The 16,259-nt window shown below is 43.2% G+C and overlaps 1 long non-coding RNA gene across 2 annotated transcripts; it reads left to right on the top strand.

Moving 5' to 3' along the window:
- Positions 1-1,515: 1,515 nt before the first annotated feature.
- On the top strand, positions 1,516-10,887 carry LOC308597085. 2 transcript variants are annotated; one of them, XR_014012830.1, is made up of 4 exons: positions 1,516-2,014; positions 2,576-2,616; positions 2,978-3,163; positions 10,196-10,887. It is a non-coding gene; the product is annotated as an uncharacterized lncRNA (long non-coding RNA). The 2 variants fall into 2 exon arrangements; XR_014012831.1 differs by lacking the exon at positions 10,196-10,887 and having other exon boundaries at positions 2,978-3,391.
- The last annotated feature ends 5,372 nt before the right edge of the window (positions 10,888-16,259 follow it).

Raw genomic sequence — 16,259 nt, 5'->3', positions numbered from 1 at the left:
AGTCAACTAATTCTAGTTTTGTCCCCATCCTCTTCCCTGCCAAGTTCTATGGAGGCAACACGGGGACTTAGGAAGAGGAAGATGGCAGGCAGCGCCACCTTCTGGTAGGGTTGGCTGAGGTTGATGGGGCAGTGTCTCATTGGTATAAATGGACCAGCCTCTACCAATAAGAACTGGCTAGAAAAGAAGTCAAATACCTGAAAGCTGCATCAATTAACTATGCAAATAATGACATTCTGGGAAGTCATGTTGCTATTCTTAGGACTAAAAGAATTCTAGATCTTTATAATTAGTATATATTGAAAAGGGAACAGTGTTTTCTTTGCAACTTACTCTTTGTTTCTATTGAACGAATAGTTACATACCAGTGTCCTGCATTATGCTGCTAGTTAATCTTGGGGTACGGTGTGGGTAGTAAGCTACTCCCTCGTCGTGGTCAGCTCTACTTTAGTTTAGTTTAGTTCAGGGCTATGTGTGTGGTGCTTTCGACCAATTTTTTTGGTCAGCTGAATTGCTTTACACTACAGGTGATGGGATGGTGGCTGATTTTGTTCCACCATACCCTTCACTGTTAAAGTAGTGAATAATTCATAAGATGTCATTATCCTGTTGTTGTTTAGTTGTTTAGTCGTGTCCGATTCTTTGTGACCCCCTGGACCAGAGCACACCAGGCACTCCTGTCTTCCACTGCCTCCCACAGTTTGGTCAAACTCATACTGGTAGCTTCGAGAACACTGTCCAACCATCTCGTCCTCTGTCGTCCCCTTCTCCTTGTGCCCTCCATCTTTCCCAACATCAGGGTCTTTGCCAGGGAGTCTTCTCTTCTCATGAGGTGGCCAAAGTATTGGAGTCTCAGCTTCACGATCTGTCCTTCCAGTAAGCACTCAGGGCTGATTTCCTTAAGAATGGAGAGGTTTGATCTTCTTGCAGTCCATTGTCATTATCTTAGTAACTTCTAATTAATAGTTATTGTAGCCCTTCCTTATTACTTGGTATCCCTTGCTTTATTTTTCTAGTACAAAAAGAAAAGGCTATCACAGTAAGAAAAAAATCTTCCCAGAGTTCCTCTTTTGCTCCTTTCTCAGTTTTTCCTACCTGCAGAAAATTGGAACAATTCCCAAAGGGGTGGGAGAAATAAAGGCGACCTGCACATTGCTACTTGTTCATTTTAAGCTTAAAAGGTTCGAATGAATAAAACCTGGCACAGGAATAGAATCAAGTGATGCAATTTACAGTAAGTGCTTCTTTTTACTGCTCCAAAGGGACATAAATGTATTGTCATTTGAATTATAAATGTGATCAAAAAGTGAAAAATTATCACTTATTTAATATAGAGGGTGAAGTAATATGCATAATATAAACGTCCCTCGTTGGAAATGGCTCCAGAGAAAACAGCAGAGCTATGACTCTGCAGAAGCATTAGGGATATCTTCTTTCATGTTCCTAATGAAGGGGAGAAGATGATATGAAAGTTAAGTAGCAAAAGAGTGAGACAGAAAAAGGCACTGAGTGATAGGATACATAAATTTCTATCACGTTCTGTCAAAAGCCAAATTAGGCTGCAGTCCTACCTATGACTAAGTGCCATTGTATACTGTGTGACTTATTTTTGATTTAATGTGCAAAGGATTGTGCTATTAATTACTCAGCTAAGAACATGTTCCATTCATTTCAATAAAACTTCCTTCCAGTTAATCTGCCCCAACTGACCATTGTGTCATATTGTCCAGCTACTGGTTTCTGTCCTGGAAGCTGCTTTAATTTCCTCTCTGTGGGTCTAGCTCCAGGAGGTTGTAAATTCCTCCTTGACAGATAGGGTGGTACCAGGAGACAAGACCAAACCTGAGAAAAACTGACTTAGACCCAGAAGATGTAAACAACTATAGACCAATTGCTAACATCCACTTCCTGGGCAAGGGATTCATGCAAGTGGTTACTGACCAACTCCATGCCGTTTTGGATGAAAATCATGTTCTAGATCCAGTTCAAACAGGCTTCAGGCCTGTTTTGGAAGGTAAACTGTCTTCAAATTTTGCCATGAGAGGGGCAGGGAAAGTGTGACCTTATTGATACTTTTGGACCTCTTCTGATATCCTCCACCATGGTATCTTTCTGGATAGGCTTACTGGGTAGGGTGCTGAAAGCACTGTTCCACAGTGATTCCACACTTACTTGAGTGGTCAGTTTCAGAAGGTGGCATCCCAGTTGCCCATTGACATTCCTGAAGAGGGTTACCTGGGCCTTACACTGTGATATTTCTGTGCCAAGTGAAGACTTTTTATATTTCCCCAGGCTTTTCAGTCATAATTTTAAAAAATGCTTTTTAGATCCCTTTGTTCTGATGCTGTTCAGTTGCTGGTTTTGTAATTTGTTCCATTTAATTTGTATATCTTGTGGTTTTAATTTTTACTTGAAAAAACCTCCCAGAGGACCTTTGTTCTTGGGTAAAATTCAGTATCTATAAATATACTTCATTTTTCATAGATGACACCACTAAAGGCAAGTAGTGTCAATTCTGTGAATGTCTACAGATGACACAGTGGAAGCATTACTGAAATGCACTTTCTCTTGACAGGTTCCAAATCATGGAATTGACTTGGGGATGGGGGGAGCAAAGTGAGTGCATACAGAACAAGCACATTTGCATTTTTTTATCCTGTTGTGTGTCAGAATCAACTATCTGCCAGTCAAGGAATCAGCAAACACAATCCATTTCATTTTTTGCATGTTCATATAATTATAACTTGATATGCCACGCTTTGTACCCATTCCTTCATTGCTAATAGTATCTTGTTTACATATAGAAAAATCTGCACCTGCCTTATCAGCGCTGTATAAATCCATTGTTATTCTTTTTTTTTTAATCATTTAGAAGATCAGTGTGGTGTACAAAAAAAATGTAATATAAAATAAAGCAGGCTGTATAAAAGCTAGTAAGCATTTTTCTTTGAGTTTGAATCTGAACCCTTCCTTATAGATATGCCCAAATTGAGCACTCCCTCATGACATGTGGCTGGAGGAATCTTGGATTAACTACTAGTTCCAAATCTGCCATCATGAAAACTACACAAGGAAGAGTGGGGAGACTCAGCAACATGGGGGCAGAGAGAACAGACCATCTTCTGGTACATGTCAGGATCTGAATCTACCAGCCAAGGAATCAGTAAATGTCATCCTTTGAATGCCTTTTGATTTTCTTCTGATGCCTCTGCTTGGTGGCCTGTTCTTTGCACAGGCTGTCATCTCATCTCTGAAGGCTGTGTCAGATGTTCAGCAGGAACGTCAGGTGCTGAGCACAAGGGAGACATTGAACTCAGTTTGCTTTTGTGAAAAGAGTGGATGGCAGTCCAAAGGCAAAGGATGCAGTTGAGGTGACTTGTAATGAATGCATTCCAGACAATTTTGAGAACAATAAAACAGTGTTTCCCAACCTTTTTTGGGCAAAGGCACACTTGTTTGATGAAAAAAATCTCGCGGCACACCACCATTACAGCCCCGTGACGTCAGCGCGCAGCGTCACGCCGGGAGGGACACACGAAAGTGAAAGTTTTCAATTTTTCCCCTCCCCCTTGCCTTCCTTCTGTGCCAACCGCCAAAAAGCCAAGAATCGCGGGACCGCCGGCGGAGGGGGGGAGGGGGGAGGGGGAGCGGAGGCAGCGGCGAGCCCCATTCCTCCCCATCCGCCCCATTCCGTGCAAGGAGCGCAAACAGGTGTGAGAAGGGGGTCAAACCTGCGGGTCGGCGCCGGGGAACCTCCAAGCTTTGGGGGTGGGGGGGAAGGAGGCAGCAAAGCGAGGCAGGAAGGAGAGCGGGGCTTGGTGAAGTACTCGGCGGCGAAGGCCAGCAGGTCCGGCGGCCGGTGCCGCAGCACCTCCACCGTGTAGCCCTGCAGCAGCTCAGTCAGACCCGGCGGGATCTCGATGCTCATCTTGTAGCCGAGGCGCGGGGAGACTCAACGGACAGGCCCGGGAGAGAGAGAGAGAGACACGACGGAGAGAGAGCGGGAGTCCCTGCTCGCCGTTGCCGCCGCTACAACTACTGTGGCGGTTGGTGTGGTCGTCGTCGCTGCCGCCGCCGCCGCCCACCTCTATTTTATCTCTCCCCCTCAGCTTTCTACACGGGCCTGGAGCCGGAGGTGGGGGGTGGCCGCCGCCGCTTTCTCTGCCTCCACGTCCTGCCTCCTCCTCCTCGAGCCCTCCGTCAGCCCTGAGGGAACCGCCGCGCTCGCGCCGCCGCTCTCTGACACGCGAGAAAGAGAAAGGAACAGAGCGGCGGGGTAGTCGGGGGAAGGAGGGGCCGGAACGGAAGCGCGAGGCGAGCTGCGCATGCCCAGCAGGAAGCGGCGGAGAGCGCCACAGAGAGAGAGAGAGAAGCAAGGGAGGGCGGGGAGTGGGCGGGAACACGCTTCATGCGTCACAATAACGGACAAGGGGCGCTCGAGAGATAGATTAGGACCTAATTTGACTTTTACAAAAAAAAAAAAAATCTTTTTAATTTTCCCCACGGCACACCAGGCATCATCTCGCGGCACAGTAGTGTGCCGCGGAACAGTGGTTGGGAAACACTGCAATAAAAACTCTGTGAAGAGAAGCACTGATTATTTGCTCTTGTTTGATTTGGGTCTTTTTAACGGAGATATGACAGGACCACATAATACAGTTTTCTGCATTAATTAAAAGCCTTTTTCATTATTACTCACTTGTCCATGTTGCAAAATGGCATTAAGACCCAAAATTGGTGCACGCGCTGATGATAAGCCCATAAAACAACATTTTAAACAATGACTACAGTGCCTGTAGATTCACAGTTTAAGCACAGTGGATGAATATATTTACAAATATTTATTTTCCTTCTTTCCAAATGGTTGAAAGTGTTCTTTTGATTAGAAATGTGGTACTTCAATGGTAGGGACGCGGGTGGCGCTGTGGGGTTAAACCACTGTGCCACTTGGGCTTGCCGATCAAAAGGTCAGCGGTTTGAATCCCCGCGACGGGTTGAGCTCCCGTTGTTCGGTCCAACTCTGTCCCCTCTCTACAAAGCTCTGGGGATAGGTATCTTCGTGACTGACATATAAGCCAATTAGTTTTATATACATTACCCCTAATTACCCTATAGATGAGCAGATGTGGCTTTGTGACTGAAACAAAGGATGTCCAATCAGAAGAACAATAAACTTCTGCTTATTGTATTTCATTTATTCTGTGGTTTGAAGGATGCTCCACAGCAAGAGACAAACCCTCACTTCCCTGCCTTAACAATATGAAACTAATATGCATTTTGGAATTTTAGCTGGCCTAATGAATTATTGCCGCAATGAGGGTTGTGGAGGAAGGTGGATCCCTTTTACTTTTTCCATTAAAAAAAAAAAACCCTGGACCTATCTGTCTGCAATTTGGCAGGCTTAATTCACACTGGAGGGGGCGGGGTTTCTCTACCTACAAATTTCATGTACTTCTGTTCAAATGGAAAAATGTTGTTGCCATTTATAGATTTCTCACAAGAATGAGTGGGGAATACGCAGCTTCATTTTACACAGGGTTGCTTGGAACCCAAGTCACAGACTAAAGCAAACAGAAACAGACTGATTCTGTTGGATTCTGTTGGTGGAGGGGAAGATACACGTACAAAGTGAATCTTGAGCCTGTACACACACTCAGTATGTCCCCACATAATAACTGTGATTTATATGGAGAGCTCCATTCAAGGATCAACTCTTCTAATAATTTCAGTGCTGAGGGATACTCTGTGGATGTAGATGTAAATATCCTAATATTTTCAGAATGTCACAGTGCAATTATTTCCTGTTCTTTCCCTGTTGCTCATGAAATTGGTCATTTCCCATGTTAATCCAGTGCTTTGTGTTTCAATTCTCAGTACTACAGAACAGCAATGAGTCAACAATTCTCTCTTCACTTATCAGGCATTGAGCCCAGGAAAGTGGGTGTATTTCTGGCTTAGAAGAACACTTTGCTCTTCTTCAAGGAAAGGAGATCGCCCACACATTATCCAGTTAAACTATAAGTAATATGCTACACTATCAAAGTATCAAAGCAGCCAGCAAAAATATATTAAATGACAAGTAGGCAGCCTTTCTTATCCGATATACAAGCTCCTGTCTCGTCTGTGGCATTCAGATTGGTAAATGCCGAAACCTTTCTAAACTCCACCCACACTGCATTCCAATATTTGCTCTTTTGCTCTTCCCTTCCTCTCGTTTTAGCATTGTCCACCTACAGAAATTCTGCCAAGTCATTTCCTCTTCCCACAGTCCCACAGAGGACAAATACAAATGGGAACAGTTCAAAAAAAGAAAATGCAATAAAGCTACAGTAAAAGTACAACAGATCAATAAACAGAGCAAAAAACCTGGAACACCATGTACCACACTTTATTTTTTTTTATTTTTTTTAAATGATATTTATTGGGAATTTAAATTACAGAAAAGAAAAAAGAAAGAAAAACCAAACAAAAAAAGAGATTAAACAATACAAATCAATACAAAAAGAATAAAAAGTACCAAATATACCATACACCAAAATAAAAAACAAGAACAAAAACATAAATTTAAAAACAAATCCAATATTCCCATACCCTTATCTTCATTAACCTATTTCCTTGACCTCCTCACACCTCCCTTTTTTGTATTCTAATTATTAATTATCTCAGCAAATCCTTTCCATCTTTCACTGTATTCTGTCCTTTAGTTGTCTTAATTTATTTTAGCCTTATCTTACCATAAAAAACCCTAAAACTTAAAAACTTATTTATACATAACTCCTTATAACATTTCTACTAAAGCCTAATAGTTTCATTCCAAGATTTTCCTAACAGTCGTTAATTTTGCAATATTACTCTAAATGAATTTTTAAACTTTCTGCCAATCTTCATCCACCGTCTCTTCTTCCTGGTCTCGGGTTCTGTCAGTCCTTTCTATCTGTTCCATCTAGTCCATCAACCTGGTGATCTTATGTCCGAGGCTCTTAACTCTTTTCCATGTCCCTTCTGCAGATCTTCTTCATAATTGTACCTGCACTTTACTTTGTCTTCTGCTGGTCTTGTTCTTAATTTCCTTCCTTTGTCTCTGAGGAGTAGATCTCGGAGGAACAACCTAAGAGTGTCTTTATCCCTTCTCGGCCGGTCAGCCCATTCTTCATGGTTAGCACTAAAATCCAAAAAATATTCCAAAACATACTTCAATGCCCCTCCAAAGTTGAGTGCCTCAACCACTCCAATCTCCTCCTGGCCCAAAACCAAATCCCAAAGGTCAGAGCATCCCTGCATGTACCACACTTTATACATTCAGGGGCTGCATTGGTGCTCTCACCACAAATGCAACTGCCATCACAAACACACCTGATTCCACCAGAGGGTTCAATTCTCCAGGTGCAAAAACAGGAGCTGGGCAGAAGCTGCCAATCAGCGATAGTTCCATTGTTGCTCCCTCCACTATCAGGCTTAACTTCTCCTTCTCAAGGAATCTCTCAAGGAAATCTAGCATAACCCTCCCTTTACACCAGGAGTAGGGAATCCCTGGCCTCCCAGATGCGGTTGGACTCCAACTCCCCAAATTCCCCGGCCCTGCCTTACACCAAACTGCTTACCACACCCATTTACTGCAGACACATAGCCAGACCAGGTTGTTTAGGTGATGGTGTTTTGTGTATGTGTGCCAGTTTGTAACGACTGCGGGACTTGTAGCTTCCATCTAAGAAGAGTTTGGATTTAATATCCCGCTTTATCACTACCCGAAGGAGACTCAAAGCGGCTAACATTCTCCTTTCCCTTCCTGCCCCAGAACAAACACTCTGTGAGGTGAGTGGGGCTGAGAGACTTCAGAGAAGTGTGACTGGCCCAAGGTTACCCAGCAGCTGCAGGTGGAGGAGCGGAGACGCGAACCCAGTTCACCAGATTACGAGTCCACCGCTCTTAACCACTACACCACACTGGCTAATCCGCGTCTCTTTGCAAATATGGACATGTGGCTTTCATTTAACCATGAATGTTCCTCTCATATTTAAACTCATGCAGAAAAAAAATAAATCCAATATTTTCCTTATAGCCAGTGCTTTCCCCCTGCAACAGAGCAGATCATAAAACCCAGAAGCCTTGTGCTGTCAGCATATTGCACTCAGGACGTCACTTATATATGGCTCAGTCTAGTAGTACTGGAAAGGTTTCATTAGCCTGATGGCACTTTGGCATTATGTGAATTATTTACAGGAGATGTTGCAGAGCGATTAAGATATCTGCTGAAGGGTTGGCTCTTCCCAGAGACAGTCTGCAGGTTTGGTTTGACTACTACTGGAAAACTGGTGTAAAACACGATCAAGGGGTCAATGGCTGCTTGTTGTGAGTAGAATTGATTGCCGGCGTTTTCTTGGTAAAGTAATATCTCAGCAATTCTATACACTTCTCATTGCTCAGGCAGGCCTAGCTACAAGCCCAAAGTCATAAATTTTGTTCTGTTCCTCTTGCATTGGGGAAACTGCCAAGCACACATATAGGATCTGTTGTGAAACATCTTGTTATCAGCCCCTGGCTGTGAAAATTTAGACTTTTCATCACTTTGTGTTAGTCAGGCTGATTCAGCTGACACTGTGATTTTCATATTAATTCAATGCCATCCTAAGGCGAATAGGGAAGCTTCTATGACCATGAACTTTGCAGACCTCCCATAGTATCTTCCTGGGCTTACAAACAACAGACATATAGCAAAGACTAGCTGCATAGTAACTATGTGCCAAAGTCACACACCCAACTTTACCGTTAGCACAAAGAAACCATTAGTATTACTATATAAATGCCTTTTCATTTTGCAGTAAAAAGTATGTTTTGAGTACACACAAAGAAATGTAAGAACACCCTTGGAATAGAGCCAACCACATTTCCATCTATACCTAGAACTTTGCCTTAGAAGGGTCACTCATGGTCCCCAAAATAAGGTGAGCCCACTCTCTGAATGCTCAGGCAGAAAAATGAGTCTGCTGTTGTAGTCAAGGCTAATTAATATAGAAGAGGAAGTGATGAAGCCTGTTTACTAGGATCCAGCAACTAGATTCATCTTGTTTGCTAGGAAGAGAGTAGCTGAATTGAAAGCTAATGTATGGTAAAAGGTAAAGATAAAGGACCCCTGGACAGTTAAGTCCAGGCAAAGGCGACTGTGGGGTTGCGGCGCTCATCTCGCTTTCAGGCTGAGGGAGTTGGTGTTTGTCCACAGACAGCTTTCTAGATCATGTGGCCAGCATGACTAAACCACTTCTGGCACAACAGAATACCGTGACAGAACCCAGAGTGTATGGAAACGTTGTTTACCGTCCCACCATAGCGGTACCTATTTATCTACTTGCACTGTGTGCTTTCGAACTGCTAGGTTGGCAGGAGCTGGGACAAAGCAATGGGAGCTCACTCCATTGTGGTGATTCGAAGCGCTGACCTTCCGATCATGAGAGTGCAGAGGGAACAGAAGAGGAAGCTTCTGATCTTCTACCATTCCAGTACAGTCCTCCTTCCCCCAGTACCACTTCTGAATTTAATATTTCATTTCATATTGGATCAACTTGAGGTTTCCTATTTTATGGGGAAAAAACACTTCTGAGTTCTCCAGGGTCACCAAATTACAATGTGGAGAGGTTGCATTTCTTTTTCTTTCTTTTTTTAAATGAAGCTGCAGGTGACAGTATAGTAGTCCTGGCTCTTCCTATCACCTCCCTCCCCTAGCTCCTGCTCCTAAACCCCTTCCCCAGCTGCTAAGGGCATACCTGGAGTTCTTCTTGCAACAGTAGGTGAGGAAGGTGAGGCAGTGGCACAAGGGACTGATGGAGCCTGACTACAGGAGAGAGTTGATAATAGTTTTTTTTAAAAAAAAAACCAACCACCAGTCTTTAAAAATGTGTATACATCACTATCTTAAGCCTTCAAACATTAACAAATGCTAACAAATGTTCCACAAAAACTTGTTGCCTACGGTTCTGTGAACAAGCATTAGCAGATGGAGTTAGGAGAGCTTGCTGGTCCAACATGTGTGGGATTCTAGCAGGAAATAGCAGAAATTATCACCCTTTTCACACATTTTAGGCCCACAGACAAAACTTTTTGCATTTCAGTTTAATTATTGTCTGTATATTGGAAGCAAGGATGAGATGGCAGACAAATGACTCTGGGCAACAAATAATAGAGGCATTTTTACTTTGTTTAGTGAGTTCACATTGGCAAATATCCTCGTTTGCCAGAACATGGAGACATGATGGGAACTGAATGTTGACAATTGATCCTCCACCATCTGCAAATGAGTCAGCCTGACACAGATTTTTCTGAAGACTACAACATGGTCAATGTATAAAACAGTCAATGGGGATCAGCATACTTTGGCCAGGAATTAGAGCACATTTTAAAAATATTTTTATATTTTTCTTAACTGACAGCAAAGTACAAGGTGTCCAGTTCAGTACCTTCCAGTGTGTAGCTCAGAAGCAGCTCCTGATCCAACTGATTAATTTGAGATGTGGATCACTGGAGATCAGTCACAATCAACAGTCACATGACTTCTCCATGCTTTTGAAGACTTCTTTTTCTGCTGGTGCATTGGCTGCATTCTCTTAGACAACTGCTAGACTACAAATTGACATTGGCTGCTGTGGAGGACATCATATTTAAGTTGGTACCCAAGAGATGCTGCTGGATGTTTTTCCCTCATCTTCCCATGCTTAGATGTGGTATAAGAGTGCAGCAAATAAGAATTGTTTCAGCAGCTGAGTGTGCAAAGTTTGTGATTAAGGAAATGTACCGGTAACTCCAGTGTTGAGCCAGGCTTAGGTATGTGGATGCTACAAATGTTTAAATAATAATTCCTTTTACTTTGTTTTTGCAAAATACAAAAAAAAATTGGTTCCTCTCCTCCTTTTACTCTATTTCTATTTCAGTAAAGTCAGTTGTCTTCACTGTCATTTCAATAAAGTCATTGTGCCTTCCCGGCATATATTTTAAGCCTCCCTGCAATATATTTTGTGCCTCCCTGCAAGATTTTTAAAGAAAATATTGTTTAAAATAAGTGCATAAAGCGTGTTCTCTCTGTACTTGTCCAGCCAAAACAAACCCTCCAAGAAAGAATACCTTTTTTCTCAGCAGAACTTCCATATAAAAATAAATCATTTTTAAAACATTTTAATTTTTTGGTGTGGGGTGTGTGTGTGTGTGTGTGTGTGTGTGTGTAGTGCACTCTGCTGCTCCAGCCCAAGAGCATACATCTGCCTTCGTTAATTAAAAACATAATGCAGATGTATGGCAATCTTCCCCTTTCACGTACACACTGCAAGGCTACCCTGCTCCCTTCCCTTGAAAGGTGCAAGAGATCTCGATGCTATCAATACCTCACAGGAAAATGCCACTGTCAAGAATCTGATATGGAGGAGAGGTGATTTCAAGAAAGCACACTGAACGGAGAGCCAGATTGCAACCAAGAATGGAAAGAGGTGGGGTCAGGATGTAAAAGGGTTCCCACAGAGTGACACACTTAGCAGGGGGAAGCCGTTCCACATCTCCTCCTTATCATTAGGAGCGCAGACAGCTGATGTCTGAAACAGCAGGGAGAACAGAACAATGACATTTGATTCTTTGGCTTTCCAGGTGATTATGTGAGCAGCAGGGCAAACTCCTTTTATGTACTGTTGCCTGAATAGCAATTTCCTAGGAAACAAGAGTTCATATAGAAGGATTCAGAAAAAAGGATTTTCCTTTTGCACATGACAGAAGGCTAATTTGCAGCTGCACCCAGTAAAGTTACAGTTGAAGTGACTGGGAAAGGTCGTAGGTCACTGGTGGGGCATCTGCATTCCACGCAGAAGGCAGGTGGAACTGGGAGTTCCTGCCCCTCAGCTGATAGGCCGTGACTTCAAGTCCATGGGATTGGCTCCTCTATTGAGTTCCTGCAGGAATACGAGAATGAAGCAGAATTCCATAAGATTTGGGGCAGGCAAAATAAAGTACTTCTTCACACGGCATAGTTAAGCAATGGGGCTCGGCCCCACAAGAAATAGCAACGACCGCCAAATATAATGGATTTAAAAGATGGACTAGGCAAATTCAAGGAGATTAAAGCTATCAACAGCTATGCTCTCTGCTGTTGGCAATATGCCTCTGAGTGACACCTGCTGGGAATGGCAAGTGCTGAGTGCTGTTGTGCTCAGCTTTTAGGCTTCCCATAATCATTTGATTGACCATTGTGAGAACAGGAAACCGGACCAGGTGGGCCAATGTTTTTATGTCATGTTCCAGTTTGCAAATAATAATAATAATAATAATAATAATAATAATAATAATAATAATAATAATAATAATTTATTATTTATACCCCACCCATCTGGCTGGACTTCCCCAGCCACTCTGGGCAGCTTCCAACAAAATATTAAAATACCATACTACATCAAACATTAAAAGCTTCCCTAAAGCCTTCAGATGTCTTCTAAAAGTCTGGTAGTTGTTGTTCTCTTTGACATCTGGTGGGAGGGTGTTCCACAGGGCGGGGGCCACTACCGAGAAGGACCTCTGCCTGGTTCCCTGTAACTTGGCTTCTCGCAGTGAGGGAACCGCCAGAAGGCCCTCAGTGCTGGACCTCAGTGTGTTCATAGACCCCAAAAGATGGATAGGTCTTCTTCTGTTGTTATCATAGGCGCCGACTCCATGGGGCCTGAGGGGGCCCGAGCCCCCTCAAAAATTCATTTGGGGGGCTCCGCCCCCCAATAATCTTGGGCGCCCCTCCAGCAGAGCACCGCCGCCGCCCCTCCCCCAGCCCAAAATGCACAGGGTCGGGCTGCATGCCTCCTGCCCTCCCTCCCGAGCAAAAGCTCCACCCAATTTCCTTCGGAGCTGATTAATAGGCGCAGCACGCTCTCCCCTATTCGCTCACGAGGAGGCGGCGCCACTTTATCTGCATATTCATGAGCTTATTTATTATTCATGAGCTTTCCCGGGCCCCCCCAATATTTTTTATAAGTCCGCGCCCCTGGTTGTTATAACTGGCACATGGGTACATCACCATTTTTTAATATAAATAGTTCCCTATGATTTAGGATGGTATTGTCCTGCCACATGCCATTTTGTTATTAGTGAAATGCTAAGAGGTTTGTAAAATGATGCACAGTCTGAAGAACGATGCTAGAAGAGCGTCTGGCCTGACTTAGCAGGACTCTTCTTCTCTTCTTTCACATCATCCTCAGTACACAGGTTTGGGAAATAACATTTGAAATAAATCTTTTTTCTTGATCAAACACCACACAAACCAGCAGTGGAACCTTGTCACAAGATAGCAATGCCATAGAGAAGCAAAATTTATTTTTTTTCCCCCAGAGGAAAGTTAACAAGTTCACAGTTTCCTGGGCAGGTTGTTCCATTCAACACTTTCCCTAGTTCTAGGAAGGAACTAGAATTAAATGTTATGGCAGAACTGCACCACAGGATGCATTTGGCTGAGGAAATGAAATTTAATACAAGATAGCTGGTTAATTACAAGTGGGGCTCTGATAGCAATTTCCCCAGCGGCTTAAACTGGCCTTTGTTCTAATTTGATTATGTGCAGCAAATAGAGCTTTTCGGGGGGGGGGGATTAAATGAAAATGTCTTACAAATAATCAGATTAAGGAATGGGGTCCCCCGCCCCTTTAAAGAAATTGCCAAACAATTTGGTTCAATTAATATTGTTGTGCTATAGATTAAGATATGGATTATATAGATAGTGACAAGCATCCTGTCTTATTCTCAACCAAAGGCTGTTTAGGAATAAAGAAAATGTGATCAGAATCAGTCATCCCAGCACTCAAGAGGACACACACCTTGTAACTACCCAAGGGAGGGAGTGGGCAATAAGGGCTGAGGACAGAGGACTTTACCAGAGAGTACCCCACTGTTAAGTTGCGGGTGAACATATCAGACAACACAGCGATTCTTCAAACAGCTCTTGTTTATTCACAGGCCAGAACAGAACTGAACTGAAGGGTTCAGCCAGCCTGCTTATATAGAGCTCCACTAGAACGCAAAAGTAACCATTTTCTATCCAATCACTGAACGTCACTTTCGATCCCTTATTTGCATATGTGGACCTGAGTGAAAACTATCTACAGTATCCCCCTGCTGGCCCAGGGTAAGAACTTCAGTACATAACACCCACCTTCTGGTTGCTTCAGCTGTTAGGAAACTCCCAAAAAGTGATCAACGCAGCTTCCAATAAAGCACTGAAATAATGCACCAGGTTTGAATGAGAGTACTCAACTCCCCTGCATAAGATGCACAGGCGTGAAGAAGAGTAGATAAGTGCTGAGGAACATCTTTTCCTTTAATCCAGGTGTGGGGAACCTTTGGCCTTCCAGATGTTGGTAAACTACAGTTAAGAGCAACCAATGGCCAGGAGTGATGGCTGTTGTAGTTCAGCAACATCTGGAGGGCTAAAGGTTCCTCACAGCTGTTTGGGGTATTTGTGTACAGCTTGAGGGAGGGGCGTGTTGCTTTCTGTGGGAACTGCCACAAGCCTTCAGGGGGTTGTGAAGACCCTATAGAAGCAGACAACATCATTGTCCATGGCTGTTTGCAGAAGGGGAAAAGCGAAACATGAACACATTCCTGGAAGACTACACAGGCAGAGTAAGAGAGAGGATAGCTGAGCAGGGGGAATGAGAGTCAGTTCATATTTAGGCCTGGGTTGCAGCTAGGTCAGTGGGAGGCTCAAATTTGGCATGTTGGCACAGATTTTACACATTGTCTTCTCCCAGAAGCAGTTACATTTATCATGTTGGATGGTTTGTTATGCTTTTGTTCTAGCTGTAACGTTTAAGCAACAAAGAAATATCTGAGTACTCCAAACCCCGTACAAGACAGCAGAGCATTTTGCCTATCTTTTGATACTTGCGAATATAACAATAGACCTATTGAGTGTGGAAATAGCTGGCGCTTGTAGCTGTGTTTTACAGTACGTTCCTCCCATTGCTGTACAATATTTTCTTCTATATTGTATCTACTACATAATGTTCGTTTTAAATGCATAACTGACGGTTCCATAGTACAGTCTTTTTGTGTGATAAGGATTTTCAGTTGCTTGGTATTTGAAGAAAGTCCTTTTTTGCCCTTGGGAGAAGCTAAAACAGTTATTATTACAGGGATAACTGGCATATAAAGGCTGCGAATTGATTCCATTCTATGTACAGCAGAGGTATTTAAGTAGCTAAGGAAAAGCTTTGCAAAAATCCATATCTTTGACATAAGTGCAGCTTCTAAAATATAATATACTTCTTTATTTTCAGGGTTCTTGGCCTCAAGTCTATATCACTAAGGCAGAAAAAGGGCATCTATTCTTCCATTTCCTCCCTTGAATTTAAGTTTCAGACAGGAGGTGGTGGTTAGGTGGCTTTTTTATTTTTTATTTTATTGGCTCATATTCCAAACCAATCTTTAGTTCATTGGTTATTACTGAAGGTTATGCCTTTCCAGGCTCAGGCAATTTTCTCTCTCTCTCTCTTTCTAACAAAAAAGCATCCAGAAGATTGGTGAAAATGTTGCCAAGGAGAACCGCAACCATGACTATCGACATTGAGAAGTTTGTTTACAAGTGACCTTAATAAGGCAGAGAAAAAAGAACAGTGTGTTAAAACAGGCTTCATATACACTGTACATTTAAGGCACGTTTAAAGCACAACCTGCAAAAATAATCCTGGAAGCTGTAGTTTACCCCTCATAGACCCAGCACCCTTTACAAATGACAGTTTCCAGGATTCTTGGGGCATGCTTTAATGTGTGGTGTGTACCCACACAGCCACAGTGCCAGGGTGGTTCCATCCAGACAAAAGTTTAAGATTGTAAATAGCAACAGTGTTGTTGTTTTAAATCTACGAGATTTTCCCTAGCAAGTCAGAACCAGCAGAATTAATCTGAGCCTTGAAAAGGACATAGAACTGAAATAGGAAGTGGGGAACAGTGTCGCTTGTCCAACTTCCTCCTTCATCTCTATGCACATTTGAAGGAAGAAAAAGGTAACAGCGAGTGGCGGAGAAGGCTGCTCAGAGGCTTTGTGGGTACTAGGGAAAGACCCTCCAAGTGTCCCTATTTTCCAGGGACAGTCCCAGAAAGCCACCCCAGCTTCTTATCTGATCCCGGAATGCCCCACCAGTGCTGCCAAACTTGGGGAGGAGGATGAGACAGTGCTTATCCTGAGAAGTGATGGTGGCAGTGGCGGCTTTGAAGGAGCATTCCATCTCCATGGCTGCTGTTGCCAGCCTCCT

The sequence above is a fragment of the Podarcis bocagei genome (assembly GCF_964188305.1).
Source record: "Podarcis bocagei genome assembly, chromosome: 11".
Taxonomy (NCBI): Eukaryota; Metazoa; Chordata; class Lepidosauria; order Squamata; family Lacertidae; genus Podarcis; species Podarcis bocagei.
Note: the sequence above shows the minus strand (reverse complement) of the source record. Positions and strands in the feature narration are given on the sequence as shown.